We start from the raw sequence: 9,868 nt of genomic DNA on the forward strand, positions 1-9,868 counted from the left end.
TTGGCCGTCGTGTGAGGCAGAGAGACCCACCAGTCCATAATCTCAACGAATTGACGGCTGCCCTGCATGAGGAGTGGAACAGGATCCCCCAGAATCAGATCCGGAGACTCATCCAAGGAATGAGGAGGCGTCTGGAATCGGTGGTGCGTGCGCAGGGAGGACACACTAGATATTGATGAAAGTCGGTGTGCAGACTCTCAGATGACTGTTCTTTCTTTCCATGTGACATTTGTGTTAATACACCTGACAACAACGTCTGTGGATGAATAGTAAATTGTGTCCATTTTTTCATGAATTTAAGACAGTTTTAAGAATTTGGATTTCGTTGCAATAAAGCAAAGTCTTGATACTTTTTCCCTTTAAGTTGTTTGTCAGAGATCGTCTGTTGAATAAAAAAGTGTCAAACTATATCAACCCGGCATATTTTGATTGTCAGAACACTTCAAAGTTGCTCCAATAGAAAAAATTGGGGTGTTGCTTGATTAATTTCCAGGTGTATATATATATGTATATATATATATACAGGTCTTGTACCACTTTGTCGTGTTCCTGCATGTATTAGATATTTTGTCTTTGTCTTTGTCTTCTATCTTGGAAACCATGTGCAGGCAATGAATGTGGATCTGAAATAGAGTTCTGAGTCAGCAGTTTGTTCGTTTAGCAATTTGTAACATACAATGGACATTACAGTAGACCTAAAGTTGGATTGATTCCGTTTGTAACATCATCTGTAAAGACGTCAAAAGTGGCATGCAAATAATCAGAAAGGCAGGTACACTGTTTTCACAAGTTAACCATTCTTAACGAAAGCATTAATAAAGAGTGAAAATAGAATGTACCTCGTAGAATTCTACTAGATTCCTGGAGGATATGGAGAATTCTTTATTTCCAGGGATCACGGAGCATAGCGCCATAGCTATGGCCAATAAAAATGAAGCATGCCTTTATGTTGCTTTGTATGCTATAGTTATGATTAAATCAATATCAACATTACTTGGTGAATCACTCAGAATTATTATGGCTGTTATAGACGAGGGGCGACAACTAATCGACCTTGGCCTAGAAAATGAAATGACTCAGGTATTGATCTCCCTATCCTGGATACAGCATGCATGTATCAAGTCTATGGGCACCCGATCCAGTTTCTCGCTTCCCGTGTTAAGCCTGTAATGCTGAAGGACAATTTTAACTGTGATCTTCACAGGATATATCACTATATGTCACACGTGTTCCTGATTGTACTGGCCCTGCCAGTTGAGATACCATGTCACAGATAGCCATGGACACAGTCACACACTGACCAGTCACACACTGACCAGTCCACTACTGCAGAGCGTCATCCAGGCTACGGCGTTGTTAGCAACGTATAAGAGAAACATTAGGATGACTGCTCTGACATGTTACCCACGGAAAGGCCGAACTGGCTTGCATCACACCGAGTTGGAATATGGGCACGATATAGTTGATGGTATTAATATACAAATGATGTGCTGGGAGTCCAAACTGAAAGTACAGATAACTTACTTATGAAAGATGCTACAACCATGGCCTTTAGCTATAGCCTATGACCGGAAGTGACGAAATGCATACTAGAATATTTACTTTTAATTATATTATTTGAACAAAGATCCTGGTTTAGAGTACTAATGCAGAAATGATGACATTACCCAAATGAACAATATTTCAAATAGAAGAGACTAAACCCTTTCCACATCCATCACCACATTCGAGTGTACAACTGTGGCTATTTCATGAGTATGTATTTGTTTCGGCAGAGTTACAGCTGTATGATGTTGTGTGTAAAACAAGTCGAGCCTGGACCAGGCATTCCAAAAATCAAAACAAAAGCGATTCGAAGCAAAGATGCCAAGTAAGAATCTAATCGTTTCTGAACAGGCCTTTCGTAAAAATGTACGAATGCACAGCATATGCTTATGCTCTAGATTAAACGTATGCATAATTCTTTATGAAAACATAATAATAGAATTACAAGCAGATTTAATACACTTTAAGACTCATAATTTCTTTCCAAACATTTGTTCTCATTAAACCCCTAAGATTAATGTCATATAACATATCCAAACATATTACAAGCATTTAATTGTACGTGCTATTGGTGATATTTTAAATATACTGAACGATTCCCGATAGGACGACACAATAGTAAATGACAAGCGTCATTGTCAGCCTCATTACACAAAAGTAGCAAGCAAGTTTCCCGATATTGACTTTCATTTGATCCAAAACACTTATGTATTTACCAGCTCACCTGACATACACGTGTTTAAAGACAGGAAAAAACAAGACAGAGTCTGCTCCGTGTCCAGCACGTAAACTCGTCCCTTACCTACGAAGTCCTGCAGTTGGACTTCAATCTGGATGTCTTTCACTGTAGAATCTAACCCTTGGAGGCATTCCAGGATCATTGCTCTCACATCTTCATGTTTACTGATCATCCCCAGGGCGTCTTCTGTGCTTCTATGATGAAAGGTAAATATCACAGAACCAGTTGTAACTCTCCCTAGACAAGCCTCAAAAGAACGTGTGATATTTTCTTTAAATCGAGTAAAATGACTGTTTCTGGTCTCGTTGTCGACCTGAAGGTTGAGGGTGTCTGGTTTGCAAAACCACGTTGTTTCTGATTTATCGCCCTCAGAATAATCTGCCGTCGAATCAAATATACATCTGTATTCTGCAATGAAAGAAAGTGTTCTGAGAGTATGCAACCCATCAATATCACAGAGATAATTTGAGACTTTTGCTTGAAATGTGTGCCGTGTGTCCTGGTAGAAGAAATCCCAGTACAACAAATTACCTTGCTGTGGCTATTTCATCCGGTGTAAAGGGCAAAACAGCCGAAAAAATCACAATGGTTTACAATGGTTTAACCCCCTGGATGCCAAGTGTTTTTCAGTCGCACATTTTCGTAAGGTTTGAAAAGTGAACGTTGTGCGAGAATGCACTCGCGTGGTCCTGGATGTGCGTACGGCTATAAAATTACACAGAAATATAGAATATGCCATTTGCTATCCGTTGGTATAAATATAACTGCGACTACCCCAGGGGTTTGAGAAATAGACACTGCTCAGTGTTGTCCAAAATAGTAAATTATCGTGCACCAATAAAAGCACTCTGCTACGATGTTTTTAATTTGTCATCTTTACGAAAAGTGTGAGTGAACAAAATACAGCTTTGAAATCTGAACGACATAAATGTGTATGAAATGAATTTATGTGCTAATGCATAACGTCATAAAAATAAAAAAATGACCCACGGTAAATGTCAAAATATTTTTTTTTCTATGACGTCAAACGTCGACAGAGAGGTCATGCACGTATAAAGATAAAGGGGCATAACTCCGCCATACTTTACATTAGGTCAATGTAACTCAGATCACATGGAGACAATTTGCTGTGGATACGGACAGTATATTTTCCTTATGTTTTGTTCACGGTGAACCAAACTATTCCAATACAAAATTCCCCAGTGTGAGAGGATACCTTTTGGTAGTTTCACAATTTGTAAGAAAAGATGCCAGTGTGCTACATCAGAAAGCTGGTAATAGCGATTTGGATGTCCCTATCCGATACATAACTCAGTTCTTAGATTCCCATATTCTTCTGTTCTTGTAGATGTATTTTGATTGATTTTACATAATTATTAACGGAGTAACAGCCACATTTTCAAATGTAATGAAGTAACTGAAAATAATGCGACATTTAGTTGACGTTATGGAATGCTCCGTGCATTTTGTGACGTCGGAAAAAGACGACACTGGTTTGCTGATTAGTATATATCTCACCTAATTTCCACTCAATGTGTAAAAGGTGTCGGCTTCTATGTCATAGTTCAACACTTTTTAGACAAAACCTAAAATGGATGGTTTCACCACTGAAATAGTGTCCTGAATATATCAACGATTACGCGGTTACGTATCTTATTGTGAGCAACACGTGCACTTGTCTGGCATCAATCTAGCGTAAATGAAACATTCACAATACCTGAATATTCATTGAATATTCATTGAGGATATGAACTTTTCTTCTTATGATTATGTAATTATTTCACTTCATATGTGTGCAATGAAAGGAACAAAAAGATGGGTTTTTTTAGTATGGAAAAATTAGAATATGGACGTAAGGTTTGTCCAAATTAAGACATGCCCTTGATCTATATGAAATATTGTTTGAGTTAGGTATTCTGCCATCAGATATGCTTTAATCAAATTTGAATTGACTTTATTATCTGAAACAACGATAATGTATCATTAAACGTTTTTGACAAACTCGCACCTGGTCAATCAATATTCATAATTGTTTTGTCTATAAAAAGAACACAAACCAATGCAATGAACAAGACAATTCCTCTAAATATGTGTTCATCTAATTTCATAAAATGTACAACTAATCTTCGTTAATATTATCAGTTTTAGTTATAAGTTGGAATTAAATAGCTGTTTATTAACCTGTTCACAAGAAACTGCAATATTTATGTCAACGTATTGAATATTGTACATCACAGTTAACAATAGCACATGTTGCAGTAATGGCTACGTGTGATCTTCTAACACTTGTGTACAGGCTTAAAATGTGGTATAGTACACGTACTGAGTCAAGTTCCCAAATAAATATTATTCAAACAACCAAAACCTTTCAAAGAATAAAAACGCATACCTTATATCCTTATGTGATACGGTGTTGAACATGGATATATGTAGATACTGAAATCAGTTTAATGAAAAAAATATCTGAACGATACGCAACATATACATCACAATACTAAATGTGCAATCGGAATGGTATGGGCATTGTGTTTACTCTTGTTCAACCGACGTTCACCTCCAAGAAATTGCCTAATATGTGCAACAATGTTGACGTGTGACATCACTACCGATGACCGATTTCTTTCAAAATGGCGGCTTCGCTGACAAGGGTACACGGGATTTTGCGAGGACGTTTTCCTTGATTCAGGGATCTTTTGTACATAAATGTGAGATGTAAGTAATCAGAATTATTCTGACTATCTGTGTATTGTTGTTATATGTTTTTATGGTTTACATTGTAAATGACGGAAGAAGCCAGAAATGCCGATAAGTACCGTTGTCGTTGTGCGTGATTTTGCGTCAGTCATGGCGTCATGCTGCACTAAAAGTGTGACAGATTCTTATGAATTACCAAATTATTTCATTGTATCTATTTTTAATTTGCTATTTTTTGCTACGATTCTCTTCCCTTGAATATGCTAAGCGTATTGAACCATTGTAAGCAATGATTAGACGGCTGGATGTTGGAATATTACCGAAAATGCTACGCAGTGTAAAATTGGATTTTTTCTTTGTTTACATTTCAAACAAGCGCAGTCTTTCGAGCACAGCATTAGTTTTCGTACCAATTATCTTTCGTTTCGTTTTATCTAGACAGTTCGTATTGGTGACAAAGACCATTTGTAATTTGATTCTAAGATGTGAGGGGAATTCAATGATGCATCTGTCGCAGCTGACTGTGAAATATACGTGATGTAATAGGCGTCTCAATGCCGGCCTTCTCGAAACGTGATTTTGTAAACACTATCCAATATGGCGGAAAGCGCACTTCGTCATTCGTGTAGTGTATTTTCGAAAACATCCCAATCGATTCTGGGTTCATCGGCGACGTTTCAGAATTATCATTACTGGTTACATGAAAACTTGATATCAGTGATCATTAATATGCTATTTTTGAAATTCAATACTCCAGTAATTATCCGAATTTCACATTTCAAAACATACAGCAGATAGTTCTGAATCGCAATTTTGGGTAGTGTGAAAAATGACGACATTTACGATGAAGACTATTTTGAAAGGCTTTTGAAATTTTGAAATTTTAAGCACTTTATTGAGCAATATACTGTTCATTACAGCCTGTGCATGTAATGGCATATATACTCTCCCAAAAAGAACCGCATAATAAAAATTGCAATTTCAGGCAGCAATGAAGTAAGCGTGATTAATTTTACAAAAGAGTTTGTTGTCTTTGTTGGTCCTATGGTGTGTATGTCTTGAAACATCACAACAACACGCACCATCCGTAAAATACCCGACAGCGTATTTAACGGTAAAATTTTCAATACCGGCGTGTAGTGTCACAGAATACACAACTCACATGCAATGCACGTGAACTTTGGGGATCAAATAGTCTCAATGATAGGTATAAAAGGTTGATAGCAGTCTGTCGATTATTCACAGTGACTGTATTTTTGAATATTGTTAACGAACGCAACATGCCACTTCTAACTGAAGCCAACCGTCACATCGCCGTTGGTCTCCTCGAAGCTGGCTAGTCTATACGTGCAGTTCCCCGACGCATGAATGTTTACCAAAGCACCGTTTCACAACTCTGGGAAAGATATCGAAGACAAAATTCGGTAGCAGATGTCCCTCGTATTGGGCGACCTCGGTGGTGGGGTGGAGAAGTGATTTTGTGATGATGCAGGGCAACCCTCCAGCTCAAAGGTAGTGTGACGAAATCCTACGCCAACACCTCCTTCTAAGCATTGATCTCCAGAGGGAGTTTTTTTAACAGGGCAATGCCCGGTCCCCTACAGCACGTCACACTAGAGACTTCCTCCAGAACCACAATATCAATGTGCTACCCTGACCATCGAGATCACCGGACTTAATCGAACCTCTGTGGGATGCCCTGGACAGACGGGTGCGACGCCGTAACCCTCAGCCTCAGACACTTCAGCAACTCGCACAGGCAATAGTGATATGAAGCCTGTTTTATTGAAGCATATGCGTTTGCATGCCTGTCTACTAATGACAATATGCAGTGCAGAACGTCACTCACTGACCCAATGCAATTTGAACTAAACACCTATCAGGATATAAAACCATACACAAAATACACTGCTTTCTGTCTCTGTCACATTATGCAATTACACAGACAGGCACATGATATATTATTATGTTGGTTGTTTGCAAACGAACTGCATCCATTTCTCTCGGATGACTGGATCAAGCGGACAATGGTGCAAACTCAGATTGTCCATTTCAAGTCCTGCTTTTTACCGGGACTAACGCAGTAGTTCACCGCGTCGGGATTTCTTAACTGGTTTGAACGGAAATGAAGAGAACATTTATTTACAAACCCTAACATAACTCTTGCTTGTCAACGGTATAAGAATCCACACCGAAACGTCGCATCGTATACAATAAAAGAATGTGTTATCCATAAAGAGTCATACTATGTTATGGCTCACCATACTTCTAAAATGCCAAGTGTCTCCATATGCACCCACAATAAAAAAGTCAGTGTATCGACAAATGAACCAGGCAATGGAAAGTCTCCCATACACTAGTACACACCCACCCACTCTGACTGGGTTCGGTCTCACCGATCTTTCGTTTCGAGTGAAGAAAAGCCAATTACAACATATTGCACGCTTGATTCGCTATTGTACGCTTATGATTTTGTTATTATTTTTTTGGTGACAATCAGCAATGTATACTATATGTCATGACCAAGTGATAATTGTGTTTCAGTTATGTTTTGAGTTTGTGGTTGCACGTGACCTTTGAAAGATATAGGAGTGCTAGATAATTTTATTAAATGGTTTGAAAAAAAAATATCATTGGTAGATTAGATGAATAACTGAAATGGTTAGTGGCTGCACTATCAAAGAGTGTTGGTGCCAAGCAGGATATGGCAGAGTAGTTGGTGTGGAAGTTTCTTGTTGAGTCTTTTAGAGCAATAAACAAAATATGTCCGTTTGCCTGACGTGATCAGAGGGCGGACAGTCTGTATCATGCTAGGGTTGATGATCTCTCCAAAAACGACAATAAAGTAATGTATTATTGATGAAATTGAAAGTATTTGGAAATGCCTTTTAGGGACAATCGCGTTTGTGAGTATGGGATCTATTGTTTCCAGATGTGTTTTGATGGCTAAACAGGCATCGTGTGACATTCCGCCTCCGCCAACAAAGAAAGAACAACAAAAAGTGATGCGCAAACAAGAATATCCAAACTGCATGGTCGAGTCGAAGTTTTCGTGACTATACTTTTGTGCAGGGTGTATTGCATTTTCCTTGAATGCTTTGATTCAGTGTAATGTTTGTTTGTGTATGTTACAATTTGTAAATGAAACATCTTATGTTTTTCGAAGAAGTAAATGTAAACTTGTAGGTTAATGCATTATTGCAGACTACGAAGTGAAAGTGTATACAGTGTGCAGAGTTTACATGTAACGACGTGCGGTGTGACATGTAGCTTGGTCTAGTGATCTGCTATATGTCGCTTGTCATGTCCTGTCTGAATGGCAAGTGTTCGTTCAGTAGTTCATGGATGTAGTTGTCATGGCTGTATTTACAGCGATATGTCACGCAAATAATGGTATTTTGACATTTGTTCTGTATTAAATAAGCATTGAAATGTGCATGAAATGTGCTTGTGTTTTTTCCAACACTTACTGCGTCATCCCCAAACTCAAATAGTCCATCAAATTCAGATTTCGCAATTTCTGTCTTACAGGTCACACGCAACCAACAAATAAAACATAATAAAGACACAGTTATCACTTGTTCATGATACATAAAATCTATTGATGATTGAGAAAAAACCCCAAAGAAACAAGACTATAATCGGAAATCAAAAGTGCAATATTTTGTACTTGGGTTTATCTCCCTCGACCGCGATACCGAACCCAGTCAAGTGTAGCGAAGCCTTCTCATTGGCGCTGGTTAGCTGGGGCTCTTTGTTTATGGCTTATAAGCCCAAAAGGTGTTAAGTTCAAGTTGCCTGTGGTCAGTGATTGACGTTGTGCATTGCATATTGTCATTAGCAGACAAGTGGGCAGATGTATATGTGTCATTGAGTTTTCTCTGTGACGGAGTCTGCTTATCACAATTAGCATATTCTTGTTTATGTAACGAGTAGACTATTTACTTGTTTGTGTCACAACATAGATTAGACTACTGCTCACGACCTCATACTCCGTGCAGGCATACAGTTTCAAGCTCCGCAGACCTATTCACTTAGCATATTTTTTTTGTCGCAGCGCAGCACAGCTGTTGTAGCCACTTTTTTCCCAAAGGCGCAAACTAGTGAACAGTTTGAAATCCGATTTTGCGGGTGTTTTTTTCATTTCGTTTTTTCAACTTTATAGGTTGAATTTGTTGAATTTGCATTTTTGATGATTCATTTCGGTAAGGGCATACCGAAAGTTACCAGAATCTGCAAAGTTGTGTTTAAAGTTGCATGTGACCTTTTAAGGATGCCAATCAATAAGTCTGCTTCATGTTTCACATATGAAAGTATACATTGATGGACAAAATTAGAAAATAGTGGTCATTAATTTGAACGAAAGCTGCAAAGACACGTTCAAAATGCAGTTGTCTTACCTTGGTCTTGCTGCCTTGCTGACTGAATCCTTCCTGTAAGCCGTACTCTCACTGTGATATCCTCCACGTTTGTTGTAACTTTCTTCAGAAATGATAAGACAGTGTTTCTCAGATCAGTGAATTTGTTAAACATGTTGAAAGCGTCAGCCTCCGTGTCATGTCCGAAGACAAGTGTGACCTTTTGGTCGGGATTCCGTAAACTCGCCAGCTTCATACTAGGAGGCGTGTCAAAGTGACGCATCATGTTACACAAATGTTCATTGATTCTTCGTGTAAGTGTGATCTCACACTGCCCGGATTTGGGAATGCATGTCCATTCTGTAAAATATGTCCAAGACCTGTCCTCGTTGTTCGTGAAATCCACCGTAAAGACGTCTTCTTTATCATAATAACCTGAGATTAAGACACACAACAGATATTAATCTGGTAACGGTACGAAAATCAGTTTTCATCTTTGCAGTGCAAAGAAATGGCCAAGTTTATGTCAGTT

The 9,868-nt window shown here is 38.5% G+C and overlaps 1 long non-coding RNA gene across 1 annotated transcript; it reads right to left on the bottom strand.

Moving 5' to 3' along the window:
- Window positions 1-597: 597 nt before the first annotated feature.
- On the bottom strand, window positions 598-9,407 carry LOC137280711 (uncharacterized). Its single transcript, XR_010956709.1, has 3 exons — window positions 9,379-9,407; window positions 2,348-2,692; window positions 598-623 (listed from the first exon to the last, which is right to left on the bottom strand). It is a non-coding gene; the product is annotated as an uncharacterized lncRNA (long non-coding RNA).
- Window positions 9,408-9,868: the final 461 nt, after the last annotated feature.

Source organism: Haliotis asinina, chromosome 4 (assembly GCF_037392515.1).
Source record: "Haliotis asinina isolate JCU_RB_2024 chromosome 4, JCU_Hal_asi_v2, whole genome shotgun sequence".
Lineage (NCBI taxonomy): Eukaryota > Metazoa > Mollusca > Gastropoda > Lepetellida > Haliotidae > Haliotis > Haliotis asinina.